Source organism: Glycine max, chromosome 19 (assembly GCF_000004515.6).
Source record: "Glycine max cultivar Williams 82 chromosome 19, Glycine_max_v4.0, whole genome shotgun sequence".
Taxonomy (NCBI): Eukaryota; Viridiplantae; Streptophyta; class Magnoliopsida; order Fabales; family Fabaceae; genus Glycine; species Glycine max.
In genome coordinates, this window is record NC_038255.2 from 32,017,263 (window position 1) to 32,028,512 (window position 11,250).

At 36.7% G+C, this 11,250-nt stretch overlaps 1 pseudogene; it reads left to right on the forward strand.

The window, feature by feature from the left end:
- Positions 1 to 6,478: 6,478 nt before the first annotated feature.
- Positions 6,479 to 10,716, forward strand: LOC100816606 (pentatricopeptide repeat-containing protein At4g19440, chloroplastic-like; annotated as a pseudogene).
- The last annotated feature ends 534 nt before the right edge of the window (positions 10,717 to 11,250 follow it).

Consider the following 11,250-nt stretch of genomic DNA (forward strand, 5'->3'; position numbering starts at 1 on the left):
TTCATTAAGGATGCTAAAAGGCAGTGGATTGACCATAAAATCTTATTCAATAAGTGTAACACTTTATAGGCTAGTTCTCATGTTGGATAATAAGGGCCAAATAAGGATTAGGACAACCAACCACTCATCTTACATTGACTTGCATAATTTTATTTTATCAGCCAATAAAGGATTTCATTCAAATAAAATTAGTATAAGATGTACCCATCTAGTAATAACAGAGCCACACAAGCCAACCCTATAGTTTCTAGTGTTGAAGCATCTAAGCATAAATGAATTCTACACTTTACAAATTCAAAACCCAGGCGAAACAAAAGAAAAACTTCATGCCTGTTCAATAACAAATTAACAACCCAATGAACATAATATACCATTTGAACCCACCTTTCCTCATATTTAGCTTGTTTCCTTATAATATACACAAAATGGTTGTTCTACATAAATATACTTGAACCTCATCGTTGCAATGGTCATGTTACAAAAAAGGACAGTTGAACACCAATGCAAAAGCTTTAAATAACCAAATATATTCACACAAATATTCATTTGTAATCTACACACAATGAAGAATCAAGGGGGTGTAACACCCCTAGTTATGATTGTAATTTTTCTTAATTTATTTTTAAAATTATGGAATAAAAGAATTAACTTAAGAAAAATTGTTCAACGTTTTTTTTAGAAAATCATGATTGGGAATAACTTTGTTTCCTTTAAAACGACATTACTTGAAATATTTTTAAAACGATAAGCCATATTTAAATAATTCTTGTTATACGTAACATATGGCATCCATCAACATTATGAATTTCAATAAGAAATGATTTAATTTATAAAATAATTTATTTCCATTAAACCCATACAAAACAATAAAATCTCATTTGTACATTCTCGATAATACCTTGTTAAACAATTACATTATGCAATTATAATACATGTTTACATTCCTAAAATTAGGTACTTAATACATCTGAGTCACATACAAAAGAATGTTAACATCATAAGATTAAAGCCTAATATACCCTTTTACGCATAAGAAAAGACTGAGACTCGGAGCATTGGCTCAAAGAAAACCAACTCTTGTATACTCACTTCAAACTTTCATGGAATCCTCATCGGATCCTTCTTCTTCTCGAATAAGTATAACCACCTCCTTAGTGCTCGTCACAGTTTTTCCATCCAATCCTCGTCAATGACGTCAAGTCATTCATCCTTCTCTAAAAAACAAAGGGTGTATGGAGTGAGTCACCCATCTCCTCTAAAACTACAAACAAACGACCTTACGGTCTCAAATATACATTCTAACCACTGCAAGGTGGTCCTCTCATGGTCTCACTCGCAATCCTCTTCATGTTTCCAACTAATTCTTAATTTATCACATCATGGGCCCGTTGCCACTGGAACTTTCATAACTTAGTGGTCTTACACATTTTAAGTTGGATGACAATTGAGATTACACCATCGTCATGGTACAATGACAAACTCTTACCAACCTTGTGGATACATGACCACAAACTCAACACCACACCCCAAAGGAACAATAAGCCAACAAGCATACCTCGGATATCAATCTGCAGTCATCCACCACTTTTAAGGGTGGAATCCTCAACGACGTTCCCCATCGAGATTGTCTTTTGTAGGTCTGTGTGGGCTCCTGCCAATGGTACCGGACGACAGTCAACTAAACACATGAGCTCATCAACACACCATACAAAGATCAACATTTCCACCACTATCTTATGGGATCAATCCATTGTTATCCCGTCTTTTCCAAACATAACACACAACAAAAACGGAGCTCCCCACACAACCTCTCCAAAGCTTGCCTCTATAGCTAGCCATCACAAGAAGATCATATTTTTCAATTGACGTGTTATCCACATCACATTCTACACGGTCTCACCATGAATAAAAAGGGAAATGGTTATTTCTTCTCCTTCCATACTCACAAACAAACATGATTTTACAAGCATCAAACTCAACTTATGAAAACATGTGCATCATGCACCACAACAGCACATCACAATCCACAACAATGCCTTGAAGCATTCTCACCTATTCCACGAATTGGATTCATGCCCCACCCCATGTTTTATTGCATGTTATGTTATCCTTCCTTTTCTCAATATTATGCGGAGTTTATCATGACTCATATTCTCCAATCAAGGGTCCTAAGGTTTACTTTAAGTCCAATCCTTACAAATGTACTCCAATGTGCAAAGGTAGCTAAGATTTACTATGTCCAGCTATTTATTAGGTTCACACTCCTATAAAGTCTTTATTCATTGTTTGTCACAATGAATCTTAATTATCACTAGAATTAAATTTTATTTTCTACAAATTCACTCATTAATGGATTGAGTTCATTTGCCCCACCTCAAGGATCCTATAATCCTTAATTACACCAAACAACACCACACCAATATACAAGCACACACCCAATCAAGGTTTACAACACACATTTTCCCGAGGAACACAATTTTTCCCAATTCCCAATTCAATCAATATCAATTTAGTAGAAGCAATTTAAAAGAACACCATTCACAATAATCAATAAATCATGTTAAAGTATAATGGTCTCTCTTTGGGGTAGACTCATTCAATCATGGTAAAGTATAATGATCTCAAGACTCATTTCAAAAACAATTTAATAATAGCGGTTAAACTGTAAATAATGCATACTCAATTTGATTTAATTCCTAACTTATCAATGCTTCGTAAAAGTAATTTCTCCTAATATAACATTAAAACTTGTTTATGTCATTTCATAATGATTATACCATAAGATAATTCCAATTGAAATTCATTTGGAAGTCATTCATAACATGTTTTGCATATTTTCCTCCTGGCACTTAAGCCTGCCTTAGCCTACGCTTAGGCATAGTCTTGCTTAAGCCTGATTCAAACCACACTTAAGCCTAAAAACCAGTAACCTATTTCCCCCTGCAAGTCATCTCGCTTAAGCGCCATGACACTACGAAGGATTAAAGTAAGTGTTGGTTGTGCAGCTCTAGGCCATATATGGGTAATTTCTCTTTTGAAATTTTTGCTATAAAGGATTAAAGTATGACTTAGACATAAAAGAAAATTTTACTTTTACCAATTGAAGTAAATCTCTAGCTAACGAACATAAGTTATGGTGCTAATTACACAAATCAAGGATAATCCCAATTAATCATGCACAAAGTAAGTCTACTCAGTGTGCATTTATATTATCTAAACTTGCACAATGTAGTTTTACACCATGTAAAAAACATGTTTTAAAGAAATTCTAATTTCTACTAAAATTATCACATGAGATAGCATGCATATAATTGAATTTTAAATTAACTACTTGACTTAAACTTTCATTGAAATTAATTTTCAATGTTAATTATATTTCTATAATTCACACAACACATAACTTTCTACAATATGAGTTTTAATTTTCAAGGTATTACAAGGGACATGCCATGTTTTGCAGAGATTGACACTAGAAAGCCATTATTTATATTCTAGGTTTCAACAAGTTTGTTGATTTATTCTGCAACTAGCATTGGATTAAAGAGGTATGAATTTAGGATGAACATGCAAAGGAGTATTGGATTGTTTAACCCTACCCAAACTGAATCAGAGCTTTGATAAGACAATGATAGTGTTGTTTCTCTTCCATACTCTCAAACGCACTCAAGCTCATAACTTGTTATCTGCAATTGCATCTCCTTGACCAAAATCCCTTTTCTAAAGCTTGTCGTCGATTTCCACTAAAACATATAAGCATAAGAAGGCTAGCAAAGAACAAGGAAGTTATCATATCAAAATCCCAAAAACCTCTATGAAGCATCGCCATGATGATTCCCTTCCCCCTATCTCTCTTTCGCATAGCCATGGGGGTTGCTACTTGACATATTTTCTGCAAATTTTCATGATGAAGACTAAGGTGGGAAAAGCAAACTCGTTGCCCCCCAATGTGTGTGAGTTTGGAAAAATGTAGTTAGAATGTTATGGGTTATCAAATTACTTATTAAAAAAGGAGACGATTCAGATTGTTTTGCTATTTTTTGTTTTTTGTTTTTCCTATTATTTTTCCTTTCCTCGTTTGCCCTTTATTCTTCTTCGTTCTTACTTCGTGATGTCGTCGCGGGAGTACCTACCATGCCACATTAATTTCCATGCCATCATGTTGCATGCTGCATCGACTCTGATGCACATTACAGACACAAAATTGGAATCGAACCAAAGACCATGCCAACCCTAGAATCGAAGACCCATTACTAGTGCTTATTTTTCTTCTCCAAATGCAAGGATAAATATGCAAGGAAAACCCATATTGAAAATAAATGTCAATAACAAAACGCTTGTGCTACAACAGAACAATCACAGATTGATGCTTCGTCTTCACTTGCCATCAAAGCTATTAGAGCCTCTTCGATGCATAACCATTATTGTTGTTTCCTAGGGGTTTTGTTGCCTCACAAATCTGACTACAACGACTCTTGGATGCGCAACGGTTGTTGTTGTTCGTCTTCGCTACGACAACAACTCTTTAAAATCGTAGATATGACTACCAAACCCAGATATGAGAAAATCTAACAAATATTTGATAAAGAAGGGAGTAAGGAAGAAAGAGAAGAGGAAAAACAATGGTGGTACCTCGCATGAGACAATGGAGGTTTTCGAGGAGAAAATAAATGTTGCAGAGGGTTGTGTTTGGGGTTGTGGGGTCACTAGTTTGGAGTTGTAGGTGGTGGGTGGGTAGAGAGCCAAAGAATGAGGGAGGGTGGAATGGTGGACAGGGGTAAAGTGGGAAAACAAAAAAAAATCAAACTCACACACTTAAGGCAACAACAGGTTTGCCTTTTCCACCCTAATCTTGGTGTTCATACATGGACTAAACTAACCTTTTATTAATTAGTAACCGGTAACAAGTAAAATATCTTGACCCTTCATTTTTTTTATTAATATATCCAATGGTACTTCAGTGTTGTACCCAATCTTAAACAACTTCACCTTAGAGTGTTAGACTCCATCTCTTCTAATATTGGCCCGGGTAGGAGAGTCTTCTCAAATTTTCAATTCCCCTCCATCGCAACACCTCAATACCAATTCCAAACCTCAGGGAAACAAAAACACAACCCTTCAACTTCTCTCTCACTTTCTCATCCATGGCTTTGGCCTCTATTCCCCAAATGCACAAAAAAAAACACCAATCCCATCTCATTCCCCATAAATCCATGCACTCCGCACTGCACTTCACAAGGCTCAATGATGTGCCATCATTTTCTTCTATTTTCTAAACCCTTTTTGCACCATTTTAATTATTGATTGGTCTTAATTGTCAATTAATTAGGCAGTTTTATTATTTGGGCTCATTTAGCTAATTTGATGTTTTTAATCTAATTTCAGGAATTAATGAAACATTGGGCTTAATCCGGATTTTGGTTGTGGACTTGAAGAGGGCAAATAAAGCAGCGCTTACCTTAGTTAATTTCTAATTAGGAAATTTCGCAATTTTATTTTATGTTGTTCAGTGTTTATTTCGTTTTGGGCCAGAGTATTGTAATAGGGCCCAGTGACTCTGAGTGACTCTTTTTAAATAGCTGCCTTGGGATTCGTGCAGGGCATTCTATTCTGCTATACTATTTTCATTATCCAAGAGCTTTGGTTTTAGGTTTTCACGTTTTTCTGTGCCCTTGTTACAGTTTTCGTTCTTAATGCAAATTTCCGTTTTCTGCTTCTAATTACGAGTTCATTCTTACTTCTTCTTCTACTTTCATTTACGTTTCTGTTCATTTACGTTTCTGTTCATTTACGTTCTTGTTCATTTACGTTTCTGCTTCATGTTTCATTTGCGTTTTTTTGTTTGAATCCATGGAAAGCTAGATTTTCTGGTGTTGTTTCCTTTTGAGGACGAAGCCCAACTCTCTTTGAGGTTTCGTTTGTAATGTGGTTTCCTGGCAGTTTTCCCTTCACCAGTTATCCCAATTTCGTGAATATTTAATCAGTGCACGCTTCGTGTTCGATTAATTGCCTCTGAGCCTAACTTGCGTTCATGCTTAATGGACGAAGGGCTAACTGGTGTATGTGGTACCTAATCACGTATTGAAAACCCTAAGTTGATTTTTGCTTAGTAAATTGAAATAGGGTTGGATTAAGTGGTTGACTGTTAGGGACGAATTCTCCATAACCCAGGATAAGAGAGTGGCTTCTGAATCAGAGGAAACAACCCGTTTTTAATATTAGTAGTTTCGTATTCCATTTTATTTGTCTGTTCTTTAATTACCAAACAACCAAACCCCCCCCCCCCATCGTTACTGTTACTGCAAGTATATTATGAACATTTGGCTTGTCACTGCTCGTTGGGAAACGATCTAGGATCACTTCCTAGTTACTGCATTTTCATGTTTATTTGATTCGGGTACGGCCTCGATCACTCAACATTCCCAAACCTTCGCCCATCTTCACTTGCCCCCTCACCTGGGTCACCTCCGCCACCACCTCTCTCCGCCTCGGCTGCCCTCCTCCGCCTCACCCCACACTTTCCTCTCTACCTTCCATTCTCACCATCAAGACTTTAGACTCTTCCAAATGTAAATCCATTCTCTCCCACCTAACCCCTCACCACTTTGATCGCTTGTTCCTCTCCCTCCACCACACCACCAACCCCAAAACGACACACGAGTTCTTCCATTTTTCCACCCGCCACTGCAACTTCTGCTTCACTGTCCGCTCCTACTGCCTCCTCCTTCGTTCACTCCTCGCCTCGAGTTTTGTGCCACGGGCAAGGTTCCTGCTCGCCTGCCTTATCGATGACAACGTTCCTACATCGACTTCGTTGTCATTTCGTGACAACGAGAGCCGCCTCCGCGAAATAGCCTCCTCAATGCTCGAGCTGGATCAGGGTTCGGATCAACAACAACGAATTGGACTTGCTGCTCCACGTTCTCTGCTCCCAATTCAAGGGCTTCGATTGCTTTTGGCATCTTCGTTATGTTCTCCAAGAGAGGCATTTTCCCTTGTTTGAAAACCTACAATTTCTTGCTAAGTTTTCTGGTGAAGGCCAATGAGCTCCACAAGAGCTACGAGGTGTTTAGTGTAGCTTGCTAGGGTGTGATGTTGGATGTTTTCACGTTCACCACCATGATTAACGTGTTTTGCAAGGGAGGGAGGGTGGGGGATGCTGTGGATTTGTTCTGCAAGATGGAGGGGATTGGGGTTTCGCCAAATGTTGTTGCTTACAACAATGTGATTGATGGGTTGTGCAAGGGTGGGAGGTTGGAGGAGGCGTTGAAGTTTAAGGATAGGATGATTAGGAGCAAGGTGAATCCGAGTGTCTGTGACGTATGGTGTGCTGATCAATGGTTTGATGAAGATGGAGAAGTTCAAGGAGGCGAACAAGGTGTTGGTGGAGATGTATAGCATGGGACAAACACCCAATGAGGTTGATTTTAATGTGCTGATTGATGGGTACTGCAGGAAGAGGGATATGGATAGGGCATTGAGGGTTAGGGATGAGATGGCAATGAAGGGAAGGAAGCCTAATGTTGTTACTTTTAATACTCTTTTGCAGGGTTTTTGTAGGAGCAATCAAATGGAGCTGGCTGAGCAGGTACTGGGGTATATATTGTCAAGTAGGTTGTCTATGAACATGGATGTGTGTTCGTATGTGATTCATCGGTTATTGGAGAGTTCTGGGTTTGATTTGGCTTTAAAAATTGTTACAAAGTTGGTGTTGAGGAACATCAAGGTTAGTGATAGCTTGTTAACCCAATTGGTTGGTGGACTTTGTAAATGTGAAAGACATTCAGAGGCAATTGAGCTTTGGTTTAAGCTGGCAGCAGGTAAAGGGCTTGCAACCAATACAGTGACCTTAAATGCGCTTCTCCATGGACTTTGTGAATGAGGGTGATCGAGGCCGTACCCGAATCAAATAAACATGATAATGTAGTAACTAGGAAGTGATCCTAGGTCGTTTCCCAACGAACAATGATAAACCAAATGTTCATAACGTACTTGCAGTAACAGTAACGATTGGGGGGGGTTTGTTTGTTTTGTGATTTAAGGAGCAGAACAAGTAAATTGGAATACGAAACTAATAATATTAAAAATGGGTTGTTTCCTCTGATTCAGAAGCCATTCTCTTATCCTGGGTTATGGAGAATTCGTCCCTAATAGTAACCACTTAATCCAACCCTATTTCAATTTACTAAGCGAAAATCAACCTAGGGTTGTCAATACGTGATTAGGCACCACATACACCAGTTAGCCCTTCGTCCATTAAGCATGAACGCAAGTTAGGCTCAGAGGCAATTAATCGAACACGAAGCGTGCACTGATTAATGTTCACGAATTTGGGTTAACTGGTGAAGGGAAAACTGCCAGGGAACCACATTATAAATGAAACCTCAAAGAGAGTTGGGCTTCTTCCTCAGAAGGAAACAACACCAGAATGATTAGCCTTCCATAGATTCAAACAGAAAACGTAAATGAAACATGAAGCAAAAACGTAAATAACAAAAACGTAAATGAAACAGAAACGAAAATGAAAACAGAAACGTAAATGAAAGTAGAAGAAGAAACAAGAACGAAATTGTAATTAGAAGCAGGAAATGGGAAATTGCATTAAGAACGAAAACAGTATCATTAGAACAGAAAGAACTTAAAACCCTAAACAAAGCTTTGAATAATGAATGGCATAACAGAATGCCTTGCACGAATCCCAAGGCTTCTATTTAAAAAGAGTCACTCAAAGTCATTGGGCCCTATTACAATACTCTGGCCCAAAATGAAATAAACACTAAACCACATAAAATAAAATTGCGAAATTTCCTAATTAAAAATTAACTAAGGTAAGCGCTGCTTTATTTGCCCTCTTGAAGTCCACAACCAAAATCCGGATTAAGCCCAATGTTTCATTAATTCCTGAAATTAGATTAAAAACATCAAATTAGCTAAATGAGACCAAATAATAAAACTGCCTAATTAATTGACAATTAAGACCAATTAGTAATTAAAATGGTGCAAAAAGGGTTTAGAAAATAGAAGAAAATGATGGCACATCAGAGGGAACATGGAGGAGGTTTTCAAAGTACTCAAGCAAATGCTTGAGAAAGGTTTGCTGCTGGATAGGATCTCATACAACACACTTATTTTTGGCTGTTGTAAATGGGCTAAGATTGAGGTAGCTTTCAAACACAAGAAAGAGATGGTTCAGCAAGAATTCCAACCAGATACGTATACCTACAATTTTCTCATGAAAGGGTTGGCTGATATGGGTAAAATAAATTATGTTCATAGGCTTTTGTATGAAGCCAAAGAATATGGCATGGTTCCAAATGTCTATACATATGCACTTTTATTAGAAGGATATTGTAAGGCTGATCGCATTGAAGATGCTGTGAAATTGTTTAAGAAGTTAGATTATGAGAAAGTAGAGCTAAATTTTGTTGTATATAACATACTTATTGCAGCCTACTGTAGAATTGGGAATGTAATGGAAGCCTTCAAACTGCGTGATGCTACGAAAAGTGGGGGCATTCTACCTACCTGTGCTACATATTCTTCTCTAATACTTGGAATGTGTTGTATTGGCTGTGTTATGAAGCAAAGGAATTTTTTGAAGAAATGAGAAGTGAAGGCTTGTTTCCAAATGTATTTTGTTACACTGCTCTAATCGGTAGTTACTGTAAGTTAGGTTAGATGGACAAAGTGGGGAGTATCTTACTGGAAATGTCTTCAAACAGTATATGACCTAATAAAATTGCCTACACTATTATGATTGATGGGTATTGTAAATGGGAAATATGAAAGAAGCTAGGGAACTTTTAAATGAGATGGTGAGAAATGAAATAGCTCCAGATACCATCACTTATAATACATTGCAAAAAGGATATTGCAAGGAAAGGGAGCTACAAGTTACTTTACAAAGTGATCATATGTCTAACACAAGACTAACCTTGGGAGAAGAAATTACTTATAACACATTGGTTCACAGGTTACATCGACATACAACAATTAGCAACAAAGAATGATGAGGAAACTTCTCAAACTTTTGATGCTTAGTTGATACCAGGGTTTATATGGTTGAGACTGCTATTGTTTAGCTTGATTCCAAAAGGCTTGTTATTTGGAAGATGAAGCTTTGATCACGTGCTTGATCTCTAGATGTGTGGATGACTAGCATCAACTAAAGTGGCATACTCTTGACTTGGCTTCAAAGTTAAAAAAATGTGCATTGGTTTTCAGAGGTTAGTCATTAAGATTTTTTTTTTGTTTTTTTTTTTCATTACATTTGTTAATTTAATTGATAATGGCATTATAAGAAGATGGTCGTTTTATGCATTAGTTCCATTGGCAAATATTTTTATTTGGTGTTTTTGGTGCAGAATGAATAGGATTTATGTGTTACTGTAGGGTTGGTTATGTTATTTTTATTGTGTTAGGGTAATTTTGGGGTTAGTATATTATTTTGAAAACATTATTTATTTTAGGAAATTAGTGTTTATTTAGGATTGGACTAGGGTTTTGACCATCCTTGATTATAAATACTTATTTAGATGGCTTATGTTCTTCATGCTTTCAATGTTGATTAGTTAGAGCAATTATTGTGTGATTTTCTGTTAAACCCAAACATTCTTGGTTCCATGTCATTCTCTTTTAATTTTAAAGGTTTTAATTATGTTCTCCATCATGTTGTCTGGATGTTAGATCCGTATTCCATCCATAGTTGTCAATACCGGCGTAGCGGCCGACCCCCCAAAAGTGGGATAGCGGGATTACCGCTATTCTAATGTTTTTTATATATGTTAAATAATATATATATATATATATATATATATATATATATATATATATATATATATATATATATAAGTTCAAAAACAGAAAAATAACTCAAAACATAGTTACTTAAAAAAAAGTTATGAAACATAAAGTAGAAAGTCAAGCAAATAAAGGGCTTAAAGCCTTAATCCCTCTAAGCTAAAGCCTAAAGTAACTATAATAATAGACAAGTAGACATTAAAATTCAAATAGACAAATGCAAGTTTCTTAATACTAAATTACTAATCAGAATCAGAATGAGAATCAGAATCTTCATCCTCTTCAAGATCCAAGTCATTATCATCTTGAAATCCACCACTCTCACTAGCATTAGAATTGTACTCTTCTTCCCCCTCATCTTTATTCTCTTCTTCCACTTCCATCACTTTTTTTTTCCTTTTTCATTTGTAGGTGCAGGTGCAGCTGCTGCCTTGTTTATCTGTGTTTGACTCA